Source organism: Pinus tabuliformis, chromosome X (genome assembly GCF_031772625.1).
Source record: "Pinus tabuliformis cultivar Carrire ecotype Pingquan chromosome X, CPIR1, whole genome shotgun sequence".
Lineage (NCBI taxonomy): Eukaryota > Viridiplantae > Streptophyta > Pinopsida > Pinales > Pinaceae > Pinus > Pinus tabuliformis.
Window position 1 is genome coordinate 855769031 of NC_142308.1, and position 17114 is coordinate 855786144.

Here is a 17114-nt window from a genome sequence, read left to right on the forward strand (position 1 = left end):
CCCAAACTGCGTGTGTATGCTCCTTCCGTTAATTGAAACTGCGTATACCTTTAAAACTACTCCAAACATAAACTTTTGAATCAAGTCTGTACCAACTATCAATATTGTGAATATCTACTGTCAACTTTAAGAGCTTTACACAGGTGGGGACAAAGATAACTTCTTTTCACTTATACAATCAATCAACCAAATGCCAGCCTCTGTATGCATTCAGTTTTACATTCAGATCTAAGAAGACTTCATTGACAAACAACAGTAAAATAACATAATTTTATCAGATAGATCAATCAGATTTGAAAAGAAACTTTTCTTTAGTATATGCTACTTGAAGGAATCAAACCTGTGTGTATACGCTCTTTGGATGAGATGAACCTATGTACAGATATGCAAATATTGAATCAGAATTTTGTTGCAATTCCAGACTTCAGACAAACCCATATCATGATAGGTAATGAATAGAATAGGCACAAAACATCAGATCTAGTCTCACCCAATATCAGATCATTCAAGAATAAGTCATTTCAAGTCTCATGATTCCTGATCCAATATTGAACTCAAGGTGCACATGAATATTTCAGATCTAGTCCAAACATAACCCTGCAACATAAAATATACTTCAGATAGAAGTATTCCTTAGAATCATATTGCTTGCACACCTGGCCTAAATATCTTCTCCTCCTTATATACTCTTATGAATTTATGCTCTTTCTGTTAACCCACGTGTATATGCTCCTTGGACAAAGTGAACTTGCGTATACCTCTCTTTCTTCATTCTTTGGAGTTTGATCTATAATCTTTTGTTGTTAACCTGTTGCATTGTGAACTATCATCTGAGTGAGTTGCCATCAAGGACAACATCGATATCATAATGCTAAAAATCTTCCCTTTTGGACTTGATGGCAAAAACAATACCAAGACACTCTCCCCCTTTGACATCAAGGGAAAAGGGCAGACCAAGATATTTTCCCCCTTTGATATACATTATGTTGTCCATGCTCCCCCTGAGTACATGCTGAATTCTCTGATTGAGCTCCCCTTTATACATGCTGAGATGGACTACACCATCCATGCTCCCCTTGAGCATATGCAGAGTCTGAAAAAGTATTTTCCAAAGGAATAACATGACTCTATAACTCAACTATCTGAGTATGACCTTCCTATCACCAGTGACTCACACATACATCCATCTCCCAACCAAGTGGGGATATACTAAATTTGACTCATCCACCCAACAAGTGGGGATATACCAATTTTTTATACATGGTATAAATGCAATAAAAATTACATCATCCATCCCATGCAAAGTGGGGATACAAATTACATCATTTGTCCAAGAGGACTCATTCAAAAGTATGGGAAGACATATCACACCCTAGATTTTTACATGACTTAAGCAACACATGGTATAGATATCTGAAGCCATAGCTGGACTCAGCAACCAAAATGCCAACAATGCAGAATGCACATGAAGACTAATGCTCCCCCTAAACTTGTGCTACCTGTGCAATTTTAACAAGTCAATGATCAAGGCATCTTTGCCAGTTAGATAAAAATTAATGAAAAAAGAATATCGATAGACTGTAATCATCAACATCAGACAGATCACCCATATCAGAGCTTTCCCCACTGTTTTTCCTATCTAAAAAGCATATACGCTCATTGACCCACAGAAACCCACGTGTGTACGCAAATATACTTCATGAAACACATGTATAATAACCTTTCTCTTAAAAAAGTGGATTTAACAGTAGGATGATGAAGCAACTACTCCGAGCTTTTGTCTGAGATATTCAAATGTTTCTCTGGGTAGTGGTTTAGTGAATATATCAACAACCTGTTCTTTGGAGGGAACATACTCTAGTTTGACCTTTTGTTCAAGCACTTGTTCATGTAGAAAATGGCACTTGATGGGTATGTGCTTGGTCTTGGAGTGCATGACTGGATTCTTTGAAATACTGATGGCTCTTTTATTATCACACAGAATGGAGATGGGTGGAGTACATGTGATCTGAATGTCTTACAAAGTTTTCATCATCCAAAGTAGTTGTGTGCAGCAAGATGCAACAACCACATATTCTGCTTCAGTTGTAGATAAAGCAATTGAACTTTTTTCTTGTTGAACCAGACACTAACCTGGAACCCATATAGAATGCACCACCACTAGTGCTTTTTCTATCATCAACACTTCCTACCCAATTTGCATCTATATATGCATGAAGAGTAATATCTGCATCTCTAGGATACCATAAACCAAAGTCCTAAGTTCCTTTAAGATATTTGAAAATTATTTTGACTGCCTGAAGGTGTGATTCCTTTGGATTTGCTTGGAATCTTCCAACTATTCCTACTGCATGCATGATGTCAGGTCAGGTGCCTGTTAAATAAAGCAGACTACCAATCATGGATCTATAAGTTGGTTGATGTACTGTTGTTGATTCATCATTTGAGCTGAGACTTCATCCTGTTACCATTGGGGTACATACAAGTTTAGAATATTCCATTGCGTACCTTTTCAAGATCTGTTTGAGATATTTGGTTTGTGAAAGAAAAATACCATCTTTATTTTGTTGAATTTGTAGACAAAGAAAATAGGTAAGTTCACCAAGCAAGGAAATTTCAAATTCTTGCTGCATTGCTGAAGCAAAATTCTGACTCATTGATTCTTCATTGTTACCAAAAATGATATCATCAACATAAATAATAATAATTAGCAATTTATCAGTTTCAATCTTTGTATATAGATTTTTACTGCTGAACCTTTTGTAAAACCTTGTTGGCGTAGATATTTGTCAAGACGGTAATACCGGACCCTTGGAGCCTGTTTCAGAACATAGAGAGCCTTTTTGAGTCTGTATACAAGTTATGCATCATTTCCAAGGATGAATCCTTCTAGTTGTTCAATATGAACTTCTTCTTCTAAATCTCCATTAAGGAAAGTTGACTTTAAATCCATTTGGTATACTTTGAATTTCTGAAAGCTAGAAAGAGCAAGAAACATCCTTATGGCTTCAAGTCTAGAAATAGGTGCAAAAGTTTCTTCAAAATATATACCTTCTTGTTGAGCATACCCTTTACAAACAAGTCTGGCCTTGTTTCTAATGACTTCTCCATTTTCATTCAGCTTGTTTTTGAATATCCATTTAGTTCCTATAATATTTTTATCATGAGGTCTAGGAACTAATTCCCAAGTATCATTCTTTTCAATTTTCTCAAGTTCTTCATCCATGGCATTGACCCAACATTCATCTTTGCATGCTTCATTTATATTTTGAGGTTCGGTGGATGATAGTAATGCTATATAGCTTGAGGTCCCTGTAATAGTTCTTCTTGTCTGTACACTTGCCTCTTTTTCCCCGAAAATTTGAGTTTCTGGATGATTTTTCTGAACATACCTGGATGGAGTCTTTTCTTCTACCATTATCTCTTCTTCTGGTAATTCATTGGTTTCTTCTTCAATATCATTTTGATTTGATGTGGGAAAATAGTCCCCATCTTCTTCATTGTCATAATCTTTTGTTTTTATTTGTTTTGGATTTTTGCATGCTTCATCAACTACAACATCAATGCTTTCAATTATTTTCCCAAGTCTTTTATTATAACATTTATATCCTTTACTTCTGGAAGAATAACTAAGAATAATACCTTCATCTACTCTAGGCTCAAACTTACCAAGTTTTTCATCACTCCTTTTGACAAAACATTTGCTTCCAAAAACTTTAAAGTATTTTACAATAGGAGTCTTACCATACCAAAGTTCATGTGGAGTTTTAGTGCTATTTACCCAAAAATTTGCTTTGTTGAGAATAGTCACAACGGTGAATGCAACTTCACCCCAAAAGGTTGCAGGAGTTCCAGACTCATCTAGCATAGGTCAAGCCATTTGTTGAACTGTTCTATTCATTCTTTCTATCACACCATTTTTCTGCAGAGTCCTTGCGGTAGAGAATTGCCTTTTTATTCCATGTTCACAAAAGTCAAAGAATTCATTTGATGTAAATTATCCTCCTCGATTAGATCTGAGGCATTTGATTTTTTGATCTAATTCATTTTCAACCAAAGCTTTGAAGGCTTGGAACTTTTCAAATGCTTCATCTTTACGCTTTAGAAGACCTATCCAACACAATCTAGAAAAATCATCAAGGAACAAATTAAAGTATTCTTCTCCTCGAGGTGACTTTTTCCTTGATGGTCCACATAAATTAGTATGGACAAGTTCAAGAGGCCTACTAGCTGACCCTTCTTTTTCCATGAAGTGAAATCTGGTTTGCTTACCAATGTGACATGGTTTGCATATTGTATTTTCTGGGATTTTGATATCTGGAAGGTCATGAACAACCTTGAGTCTGCATGCTTTTCTTATTTGAGAAAAGCTTAGATGTCCCAATCTTCTATGCCACAACCAGTTTTCATCATTTTTTCATAGATGTCATTGTTGTTGTCCTCCCTTGAGTATGTATAAGTTGTTTGGAGTTCTTGTACCTTTGATCATGGTCTCTCCTGTATCAAGCTCATAAACAACACATATGTTTGATTGAAACACCACTTCATTTCCTTGATCACACACTTGACTGACACTCAACAGGTTATGCTTTAAACCGTATACAATCATAACATTTCTAGCTTTAACCTTTTCTTTCAAGAAAACAAAAACTTTACCTTTTATGAAAGCAGGAGTGTCATTTCCAAATGGGACATTCTTTTCCTTTTCCAAGGCATTATATGAGTGAAGTTTTTCTTTGTCACTTGTCATGTGTTTGGAGCATCCACTGTTGATGTACCACTGATTTTCTTGTCCTTTTGCATACAAGGCTACACAAGATCTTTCTGTTTGAGATTCTTTCCTTCTCCATATCTTGGGATTTAATGGCGTTTTCTCCTTTTGAGATGCTTGCCGAAATTTTCTCTTGCATTTAGATTCTTCATGACCAAAGTTGTTACAGATTGAACATTCTATTTCATTTTCAAGAGGAGAAAAGTTATTATAGGAACTTCTCTTGATCCCTGTTACATTCCTTTGATTTCGTGCTTCTCTAGTCATGATGGTTTTGTAAGGAACACATTGAGTAGCTTTGTGCCCAAAATTATGACATGAAAAACATTGCCCATTAAATAAGTTCCTACAACTATTAACCTTGTGATTGTAATTTCTATTGATATTCATATTTGGAGCAAATTGAGTATGATTTTTCTGAGGTTGGTTGTGGCTTCTATTCATCCTTGGAGTAAATTGAGTATGATTTACCTGGTGATCATCTTTATACCTTTGCTGACGATTGTCATACTATTCACTAGTATTTGCTGCATCAAGATAGCTTTTGGTCAAGGTTGAAGGCTTTTGTGATTGAGATGCTTCTTCAGTATATCCAAGATCTGTCTTTATCAGTGGAGAACGTTGAACTTTGATAATTTCATTTAAAGTTTCTGATTCTTTAGAAAATCTAAGATTGAGAGATTTCGTTTTCTCAAGATCCTTTCTTAGACCCACAATTTCACATTGTAATTTTTCATTGTGTTTTTCCTTTTCAGCAATTTGGTATGTTAAGGTATCTATAATCATATTCTTTTCTTATAAACATACTTTGAGTTTAGATATTTCTTCATGAAGGTATTCCTCTTCTAAAGCATCCAAAAAATTATCATTGTCATAAGTTGTGAGAAGTCTATAATCATCACTATTAGATAAACCATCACTATCCTCTTCTAAATTATCCCAAAAATCATTGCTATCATAGGCCATGAGAAGTCTGTAATCTTGTTTAGTTTCATCTTCATCAATGTTAGATAAAACATCACTATCTTCATGAGTATAGTAACTTCTTTTATTCACAACTTGTTTTCTATTTCCTTTTGCATATTCCTTTCCTTTTTCATATTTATCTTTATGAGGACATCTAGCATCATAATGACCGACTCTACCACAAGCAAAGCATTTGAAGGGTAGCTTACCTCTAAACCTTCCAGAACTCCGTTGAAGCTTCTTGACAAAGTTTGCCTCATCTTCTTCTTCTAAAATATGTCCTGATTCATTGTGTTCTTCCTTTCCTTTTCTTGAAGCTTTAAATGCGACTTCTCTCATATCTGATGGTCCTCCTTTTCTCATCTCGAAGGTAGTTAAGATTCTGTGATGTTGTGTCATAGTGATATTTTGCAGATCCTATTTTTCTTCTATGACAGACACTTTTGATTCAAATTTAGCAGAAAAGGATCTCAAACTTTCTCAACTAATTTAACTTCCTTTATTTCTTCACCCAAATTCTTCATACAATTAACTACCTTATCTATACGTAAGAAGTAACTAGCTATACTTTCATCACTATGCATATTAAGAGTTTCATACTGAATTATGAGAGTTTGAAGCTTAGCACGTTTTACCTGAGAGTCTCCTTCGTAGCTTAAAATGATTTTATCCCATATTTCTTTGGCTGATTTGAGCTGCATGACTTTGACAAACTCTGATTGTGACAGACTTCCCAATAAAGTATTGATAGCTTTGGCATTGGTTTCATATTGCTTTTTACCTACCGCATCTGGAGGAATTGCTGTTGGAAATATATATCCTCCTTCCACAATTTCCTAGACATTTGTTCCAAGCGATTGTAGATACGCTGTGGTTCTTACTTTCCAATAAGCAAAGTTGATCCCATCAAATATTGGCAGTCTGATGGATCCCATGCTTACTTGCTTATTCATGTTGATGGATCTGCCTTCAAGTGATCAAGATTCTTCTGAAGGACCTACTTTGATACCAATTGTTGCAAATAATACTGAGAGGGGGTTGAATCAGTATTATCAGATCAATAATTTTATTTCCCAAATAGATTTATATATGCTACTTTAGTGAAGTGAACTAGTGTGTACATGCGACTGTGCTTAAGGAAACAACTGTATATGTAGAGAACTTGTGATTTAGACAATTTATCATGTGTTGAGCTTAAACCAGCATATCATAGATTTATTAGACAGTGCAGTAAAATAAGAATAAAGCATCACACATAAGCAACACACATGAACACCAAGATTTAAGGTGGAAACCCAATGTGGGTAAAAGCCACCTGCTGCTGTCGTCTCTGTTTTCTTTTAATAATAAGAAAATCTGTTTACAATCTTGTATTTGTGCAGACTCATACCAGTATGTAGGCTTCTTCATGCAGAAGGTTACAACCTTCTCTCATTCTCCAGCTTCTACTGGAAGGGAGATACAACCCCCTAGCTCTTGTACTAGCCAATATGTTTACTAGTACGTAGGTGCCAGCCTACAAAAAACTCCACTCTTCCACCAGGGACCACATTGCATGAATTTTTAGACTGGATACTCCTAGATCACAACACCACGAATTGAAGGCCACGTTTCATCAAATTTTCACACTGGACCCATCAAAGCTTTTAAACTTAAATTGCATCAACCCATATTCAGTTAATCTAAGCAATCAAATCACTAACACCAGAACACTGTACTAAACTCAGAACCTCGCATCATCATTCAGAACCAGCTGTAACCTCAAAAATCATGCATTGGAATGTATACGCTACTTGTCTGCACCCAAATTGCATGTGTACACTACTTGTGTTAATTGAACTTGCGTATACCTTCAAAACTACTACAAACATTGTTGAGCATTGGAAGAGGTATGTATTTCCCATCTATTTCTTTATCTTTTCCTTTAAATCATAACTTCTTTACATTCCAAGATGGTAATATGTTAAAGAATTATGATATAATTAAGGAGATTTGTGATTGATGTAAAATGATTAATTATTGTCTTTTTCTATGCAGAAAGTGAAGAAAATTGAAAATCACTATTCCAGAGGAGAAGACAAAGTAGAACCAACTACTATCCCTTTGACAAGAAACTGCATCTAGATGAGGAAATCAAGATCAAATCGCATGGACCAGGAAAAGGAAGAAGATATGTGGTATCAGTGCAAGAAGACAAAACGATAACTGAAGATTAAAGATATGGCGAATCCCTCAGGATCCTTTGATCCAAAGGGATCACTGCCTCAAGACTTATCTATATTTTTGATACTTCCACCTGGCCATTATAAAAAGGGATAGCGCTGCTAGCCCAAGGGGGCAGATATTATTGTTGATTTGTAGAATTTACTGTTGTGATCTGATCATCGACTCTCTTTAAAGAGCGATAACTGTAACTCAGCCTTTATGATTAATATATAACTCAGTTGCTGTTCCATTATCTGATCCTAGAGTAACTGCAGCAGTGCTTCCCTGGTGGCTAAGGGTCCGACCCTAGTGGATCACTTGCTTCTTGTATCATTATTTTCCAATTACAGTCGTGTGTGGTTTGATTTCCTTTGCATTCCTTTAAATTCACTTTATTCAGTAATATTTTATTCTTGAACATTTCATTGACTTGCTCTGTTGTATCGAATTCGTAATTGAAATAGCAAGATTATTATTTGCAACTGAAAATGTTATGTTGTTCATTCTGAAATAACATCACATTGTCTAATTCAGATATTGCTATTCATTTACAGATTGACGTTGCTGTTCATTTATAGATTGGCATTGCTGTTCATTTACAGATTGATATTGTTGTTCAATTACAGATTGATATTGTTGTTCATTTAGCTATGGTTTACTTACAATTGTGATTGTTGTTCATGAGATTACCACTCCATTATCATTGCAATTTCCGTTCCTTTATAACTGTGGTTAATGTCCATTATGCTAGAATAAGATTACTAATTCTACAATCGCTGTGTGTTTACACTTAATTAAGTTTGTTGTTCCTTTCTAAGATTGTTTCTCAATTCCTTTATTAGTTGAAGAGTGTTGTTCAATTCCTTTCGATTAAGATTGCTGCTTAAATCAATTCTGTAGATTAAGCTTTGTTGTTCGATCTTTTCAATAGATTAGTTATTGTTCCTTTTCTACAAATTGAATTGTTATTTCCAGTAATTGCTTTGGTGTGAATAGAAATATCTACAACTGTAACGAACATTGACTACTGCTATCTAAGTTCTCAGATTGAAGGTCTTGATTGTGATTGATTTTCATTTCCATTAGTTTACAGGGGAAAGAGTTATCATTACTGCATCCTTGACTGGTGATTGCTATAGTTTCTTGAGTGAATGATTTAGTTATAAAGCATTTAAGTTTCTTGCCATTACAATTAGAGTTTGTTTCCAGCATTCAGTTACTTTTGTAAGCACTATACTACATACATTACTCTTGAACAAGTGACCGCCTCAGATTGAGTACACTTTTGAGATAAAAAATCGTACTTGGATTGATAATTAATGTAGGGTAAATAGAGGTTAAAAAGACCGTTTTTACAGCTCAACAAACATAAACTTTTGAATCAAGTCTGTAACAACTATCAATATTCAGAATATCTACTGTCAACTTTCAGAGCTTTACATGGGCGGGGACAGAGTTCACTTATTCTCACTTATACAATCAATCAATCAAATGCCAGCCTCATTATGCATTTAGTTTTACATTCAGATCTAAGAAGACTTCATTGACTGACAACAGTAAAATAACATAATTTTATCAGATAGATAAATCAGATCTAAAAATAAACTTTTCTTTAGTATACGCTACTTGAAGGAACCAAACCTGCATGTATACGCTCTTTGGCTAAGATGAACCTGTGTACAAATCTGCAAATATTGACTCAAAATTTTTCTACAATTCCATACTTCAGACAAACCCAGATCATGATAGGTAACGGATAGAACAGGGGCAAAACATCAGATATAGTCTCTCCCAATATTAGATCATTCAAAAATAAGTCATTTCAAGTCTCATGATTCCTGATCCAATATTGAACTCAAGGTGCACATGAATATTTTAGATCTAGTCCAAACATAACCCTGCAACATAAAATATACTTCAAATAAAAGTATTCCTTAGAATTGTATTTCTTGCACACCTAGCCTAATGATCTTCTCCTCCTTATATACTCTTAGGCCTTTATGAATACCTTGGACCAAAACCACTCAGGACCAATACCTTGGACCAAATACCTAGGGTCAATACCTTGGACCAAATACTCAGATCAAATGCCTTGGACCAATACCTTGGATCAAAAATACCTTAGACCAAATACCTTGGACCAAAAAGTTAATTTTCCAACATGTACACACTTTTCCTCCTGTGGAAGTGCGTGTATACGTTATATGCTCTTTTTGTTCTATTAACTCACGTGTATATGCTCCTTGGACAAAATGAACTTGTGTATACCTCTCTTTCTTCATTCTTTGGAGTTTGATTTGTAATCTTTTGTTGTTAACTTGGTGCACTGTGAGCTATCATATGAGTGAGTTTCCATCAAGGACAACACCGATATCATAATGCCAACAAAGGTTTCGCTATGGTGTACGCACTTCAGAAGTTTAGACACTACTTGCTAGGCAGACACTTTAAGATGTATACAGACCATTCTGCATTGGAGTACTTTGTTAACAAGCCTCTGTTGGGGGAGAAGATATGCAGATGGTTGCTGCTATTTTAGGAATATGATTTCAAAGTCATTGTGAAGCTAGGACGATTTCATGCAGGATCAGATCATCTATCGCGCATTGAAACAAGAAAGGAGCCTACTAATTTGGAGGAAGGATTGCTTGACATGTATCTCTTTGCGGTGCATGTAGCTGAAAATCACTTTGCAGATATCATACACTTCCTGACGAAGGGGATGGATCTAGAAGGGTATACTAGGGATGGCTCCAGAAGGAGCTGGTGGTGCGCATGACAAACTTTTTTGTCATTGTAGGACATTTATATAAAATGGGCTCGAATGAAATTTTGTGATGTTATGTACCTGAGTTTGAATGGAACAAAATCCTCACTGAAGCTCACGGAGAAGCTACAGGAGGACATTATGCAGGAAAATTAGCACTGCAGAAGATTTTACGCACTAGGTTGTTGTGGCCCACATTGCATAAGGATTCCAAGGCTTACTGTAAGGCATGCAATGCATGTCAGAGGATGGGTAGGCCATCGCAGAGGGATGAGCTGCCTCTGAATATGCAAGTGTTGTTACAACCATTCGAGAGATGGGCCATTGATTTTATAGGCCTGATTCAGCCTCCAGGAAAGAAGATGGGTGCACGATATATCATCACCGCGACATAGTATTTGACCAGATGGGCGGAGGCATAGCCTGTGAAGGACTGTACAGGGGCAACAACAACGAAGTTCCTCTTTCGATCTGTGTTGACTAGGTTTGGTTGCCCAAAGATTTTGATGAGCGATCATGGTACACATTTCCATAATGAAATGATCAACTTGCTGATGGAGGAATTCCATGTTTATCATCAAAAGAGCACACCATATCACCCATAGGCTAATGGGATAGTTGAAGAATTTAATAAGGTATTGGAGAACGTGTTGATGAAGGTTTGCAATGCACAAAGGAATGATGGGACATGCGCGTACCCGCAGTGCTATGGGCTTACAAAACTAATTGTAAGAAACTGACTAGATAGATACCCTTCAGGCTGGTTTATGGCATAGAAGCTGTGATGCCAATGGAGTATATTGTACCTAGTCTACGCATAGTGGAATTCACAGGAATGGAGGATCACAAAGCCCTAGAAGAAAGGCTCACGCAACTAATAGAGTTTGAAGAAGATAGATTTTTGGCTGGATTCCATCAGCAAGTTCAGAAGGAGTGCGAAAAGGCATGGCATGATCGACACATCAAACTATGCACCTTCAAGGTGATTTGGTTTTATTATATGACATCAAGTTTGATAAATTTCCAGGAAAATTTCATATGCATTGGCTGGGGCCATATGTCATCAAAGAGATCACTGATGGTGGATCAGTTCAATTGGTTAAATTGAATGGAGATACATTTCCTAGAAAAGTAAATGGCAACTGATTGAAGCCATACAACAGGGATCCAACCATATGACTATATGATGGAAGCACAGTCTTAATGCTCTAGGCAGCTGAAAGGAAGTGCGGGACTATAAACTACACTGCTTGGGTTGTAGGGTTGCACAACTGGGGGATTGTATGGGATGGAAGAATGTCACAACATCAGCAAAAGCACGAAGGAAGTTGTGCTATAGGAGGAGAGACCGCACATGGCAGCCAGAAAGTGACCGTTACGGTCACTATTCATGATTTGACAGTGAGAACATGACTAAGAGGAGTGGGGGGGTGGAATTTAAATGTAATATCTTTGAAAATATGCCACCAATCTAGAATTTATGAATAGATTTTGGGGGAATAGTCGGATTTGAATTCAAATTTTCCTATAAATTAAAGATGGATGCCCAGTGAAAAACACTTTGCATGTTGAGAGCTTCTGTGTTGTGCTATCGAGTGTGCATGAATCCTGTGGTTTTTTAGGATTTGGTGGCCAATTAAGTGTTTGAAAATTTTCCTAAGGAAACCTAGGAGAGTTTGAGGAGTGGTAACTCTTGCCAATGCTTTACAAGATATGGTCGGATTCATTTCTTCTTTCTCTGGGGTTGGTTCCTGGAATATATCCTCTTCTTTTGATGTTTCTTGATCCTTTTCTTCCTCCTCTTCATACTCTATGTAAAATAATTTCTTCTTATCACACTTATGACCTTTAGTGCATTTGCTATCACAATTGTAACAAAGCCATTTTTCTCTTTTTTCTTCCAATTGTTGTGGTGTAACCCTTGTAGGTTGTGGAAGGCTAGGAGAAACAACATTTCCATCTTTATAGTTGTGAAGAGTAGAATTCCTTGTTGCCATAATTTTTCTTTCCCTTTTGTAACAAAGCCATTTTTCTCTTTTTTCTTCCATTTGTTGTGGTGTTGCTCTAAAGAAGGTGTTGCTCTTTGTATTCTCATAATGTGCTATAATTTCCTTCGTGAAAATTGACCATGTAACAAGTTGTTTATGATAACAAAGCCCTTTATACGATAAAAATGATCTTGTTCTAAATATGAAGATGCAATACATACCTTTTGTAATAGTGGTACACCATGTAGATCAAAATATTTCTCCATCTACAGTATCCAATTTACCGGATCCTTGCCATCAAACTTCCTCATCTCGCTTTTTCTTGATTTTATAAGCTCGATCTTGAAATGATTGTAGCTCTGTACTTTCAGATCTTTAAGTTTTGAAATTGCGACCTACAGTGGCCCTCTATGTCCTCTTTCTAATGCCACCAGTTTGATCGAAGTTAGATTCTCCAAGAATGAGTTATGCACAATCTCCCAACATGACCTGATTATATACCTTTTCAGAAGAGCGAACTTGTATGAAGTTCCAAGTGTCACTGTTTTGACCTTCGGGTCTATAAAATATATACAGGAAACTATAGTCTGTCCTCTTTCTGTAACTTCTTACGAAATTGCAATCTGATGCTCAAAACAAAAGTTATGACGATTTTCCCAATGTCACCTTTTTAGGATGTAATTCAGGAGTTTGCAAAAAGACCAATTTCCTCAGATCATATCTTCGCAAATATTGTGCGAAAAGCTCTAAAATTTGAACCCAAGGTTCAGTGCAATTTCGTATCAAATGGGTTTTTGTTTTCACTTCTAAAACGTCACAGAACAAAAGTTATGGCAAAAATTCCACGATTACTTATTTGGAGCAACGAAACCCTAGAATCCAAAGCTCTGATACCAAATGTTATGAAACCAGCTCACAAAAAGATAGAAAAGATAGATCAACGCCTTATAATTCAGCCTCTTCGAGGGGGAAACCTCCTTTACATTACAAAAATGAACAATTCTTGGATGATACAAATGACAAGGCCTCCTTTCTATATATAACAGTCTAAGGGGTCATAATATAATCAGAACCGACATAACAATAATAATGTAAGGGCACAATAATAACAATAGTGGGCTTCTATGGGGCACAATAATAACAATATGGGGACTACATGGGTACAAAAATATAATAAGGGGGTTGTAATAATAACAATATGGGGTTACACTAGTAGTATAGGGGCCTAACATTAGTGAAGTGGATTCATGGGGTGGAGAACGCAAGATTGCTGAACCTGTTATGGGTGCCGCATTACCACCACACGCCCATAAATTTGATAGTTATCAAACAGTTGCTGTGTCTGGTGCATGGCGGGTGCCTTTGGTTGGAGGAGCCAATCCCTATAACTGATATGCTCATCCATAGGATCACCCAGCTACCCCATTCAGGACTAAATCTGGCCAAGGTATTTAGTGGAAAGGTGGGCGAGTGTGACCACCGAGAGAATGAAGGAAAAGTTTAAGCTTGTCAAGAAGCCATGCATATATTCAATTTCAAGCATAATCAACCCCACGGTGAAGGTAGCCACCCAGATATCATCTAGGAAGGTAATGAGGAAGTGTCTTGCAGATGAGGTGCTAGCACCAGTTGTTTCATTAACAGCCCAATGCACAGAGGGCATACAAATCAATTGGGAGTGCTACCTATGTAGTGAGTTACTCGCAAACTGCAGGGAGGCACAGGACCATAAAAAACATTTCATTACTCATGGCTATTGATGTTTGTTGTGTTGATTGTGTGGAAGTTTCTAGAGGACAGTTAGTTTTCTCCGATCACGACAGATTTTCCAGAAGCAGCGAAGTTTACTTCGCTATGGGCCATGAAGGATGCTAAGTGGGTTTGCGAGAGCAAGGTCTTCTAGGTTTTGATGGAGATGAGCATCAATATGGCCATCAACCACAAGCCAAGACTATCACCAACTGTCTTTGAGAAGTTTTCGAGATACGCAGAGTTCAAAGCAGACTTCCACTGTATCTCCATCTGGGCGTGGAAGGACCTAGAACATAAATGGTATGATCTCCCATACCTTGTGACGGATGATGCCATTACAATTGTCCTCAATTGTTGGCTAGCTGAGTGGCACATGACCTTAGATTTGTCAGCCGGGTCTAGTAAGTTTGCAGGAAAGCAGAAGAAGGAAGAGGCTCGGTTGAAAATGTAGCAGTTGGTTGAAAAACGAAAAAAGGAGAGTGAGGAAAAAGCAAGAGAAGAAATGGAGTGCACCGCGAAGGAACAGGAGGAAGAGCATGACTCTGACAGAAGTCAAAAGTTTCCTTTGCCATAGATGGAGGAAGAGGAGCAATATGAACATGGTGGTGGAGACTAGAAGAGCACCCCCTTCTGGGTGAAGCAAAATCGGGAGCAGGAGAAAGAAGGGCCGTAGAAGAAGACCAAGGCTACTAGTCGTTACTCAACTCGATCACCTTAACAAAAGGTGACTTAGATGACATTGGGGATAAGGTTAGGGACATGATTGTAGAACTGTTATAGAAGTTCAAGCAGTAACAGAAGCAAGCCTTGGTGGCCATTCAGAAGGGTCTTCATGAGATGGAGATCCAAACTACTCAACTGCAGGCCAGTGTAGGGCAGAGTAGCACGACGTCGACTAGTTTAGCACCGGGGACCACTCGAGCAGTGGATATGGTTTGCTCCTTGGATCCTTGGGCCGTCACGCTACCTAGTGGATCCCTAAGCGCAGAGATAGATGCTGACAGGGCTGCTTTAAGGAACATTGGTCTCAACTTGGCCTTGCTCCCAAGTGAATTCCTTCAGATGCTGTAAGCAGGTGTGATCGCGGAGATGAGGGCCTGAGAGCAATGCGCATTGAGTGTGATCAGCGAATAGAAGGTTAAAAATGAAAAATTGTTTGTTGAGAAAAAAACAACTATAGAAACCTGGAAGAAGGTCTAGGAGAAGAATGAGTGCACAATAGCGGTGGTAGCAGAGGCGTGCAGAACCGTTCCAGAACTGCACATCCTTGAAGAGGCGCTTATGGACACCAAGATTCAAAAGTTGGGTGCAGGTGTACATGATTCTCGAACTAAGATGGCCCATGTTAAGTTTGAGCTAAACCTCAAACTGTGGTGGAATATTACACTGTGCTCTTCGAGAAATCATTGGAGGTACTTACCAGTCTGCAGGAAGATCCCAACCTACAGAGGTTAGCAACCGAGGTGAGGGAATTATAGCAGCAACATGATGAGGCAAGATCGGTGATGTGTACCATCACTATCATGCAGAAATTGGAAAAGCTGCAAGAGGCGAAGGAATTGAAAGAACAGGAAGATGCAGCGTAGCGAAGAGAGGCAATACTCAAGGACAGATTGGGGCCTTAGCTGGATGAGGCTTATGTCCTCACCGCCACCATTGAGGAAAATTTGACTAGCCTACAGACAACACAACATAAGATCTAGGCAAATATCGCAGGACCAAAAACGGAGCAACTGGTAGAGTAGGTTAAGCAGGAAGCGACGTAGTGTACCATTGAAGCTGTAGTGGTGCAAGTGGAGTTGGGAGATATTCATAGTAAGATCTTTGAACCAGCAGAGTGACTAAGGGGTGAGTCACCATATTTGTGTTGGGGGCCTGTTGGGACAGGGTCCTCTAGGGAATATTTTGGGGTTAAAATCCCAAGTTGTAAGATAGAAATCCCAAGTTTTTGTATGTAAAGTGTAAAGTCTTCAAAATTTGTGGTCGCGGAGCATGTAGATGTAAAGTGTCATAAAGGGTTTCCGCCCTTATTTTATGTAAGTTGTGTCAGATTTAGAAGATCCACCCATGGTCTGTGGACCATGGGATTGTATAAAAAGGAGAGTCTTAGAAGAGTCTAAGGTAGGTTTTTGAAGGTTAAGTCATTGAGGGGTCAGTAAGAGCTAAGAGTGAAGAGTATTAGAATAGAAGGAAGGCTCTGAAGTTGTGTGTACAGAGGCCTAGGGTAGAAGTCCATAGCTGAGTGCGTGGACCCATACAGTTGAGTGCGCAAGGTAGTTAGTGTCTGTAAGAAGATCTGAAGTACTAATAAAACAAGATTACTCTGGAATTATCTGTGTTTTTTTATCTATTTACTCATGTTATGAATAAATGCAATTATATTATGCTGAATACTGGTTTCATGATCTAATGTTGTATTGATGTGCGAATCTATATGTTCTACATTGTTATCTGTACGCAAGTGATAATATATGTTTACGCGAAGGACACATTAACACATATTGAAGTTATCAGATACTTAAGCTAATCTGGGTAAATATGGAAGTAATAATAATTACAGAAGCACGTAAGTGGTTGATTCACCTGGTTAGGATCCAAGAATGACAGTCATAGACCTTAAAGAAGGTCTATAAGCCAATTAAGAAAAGTATATTGATAAGCCCTA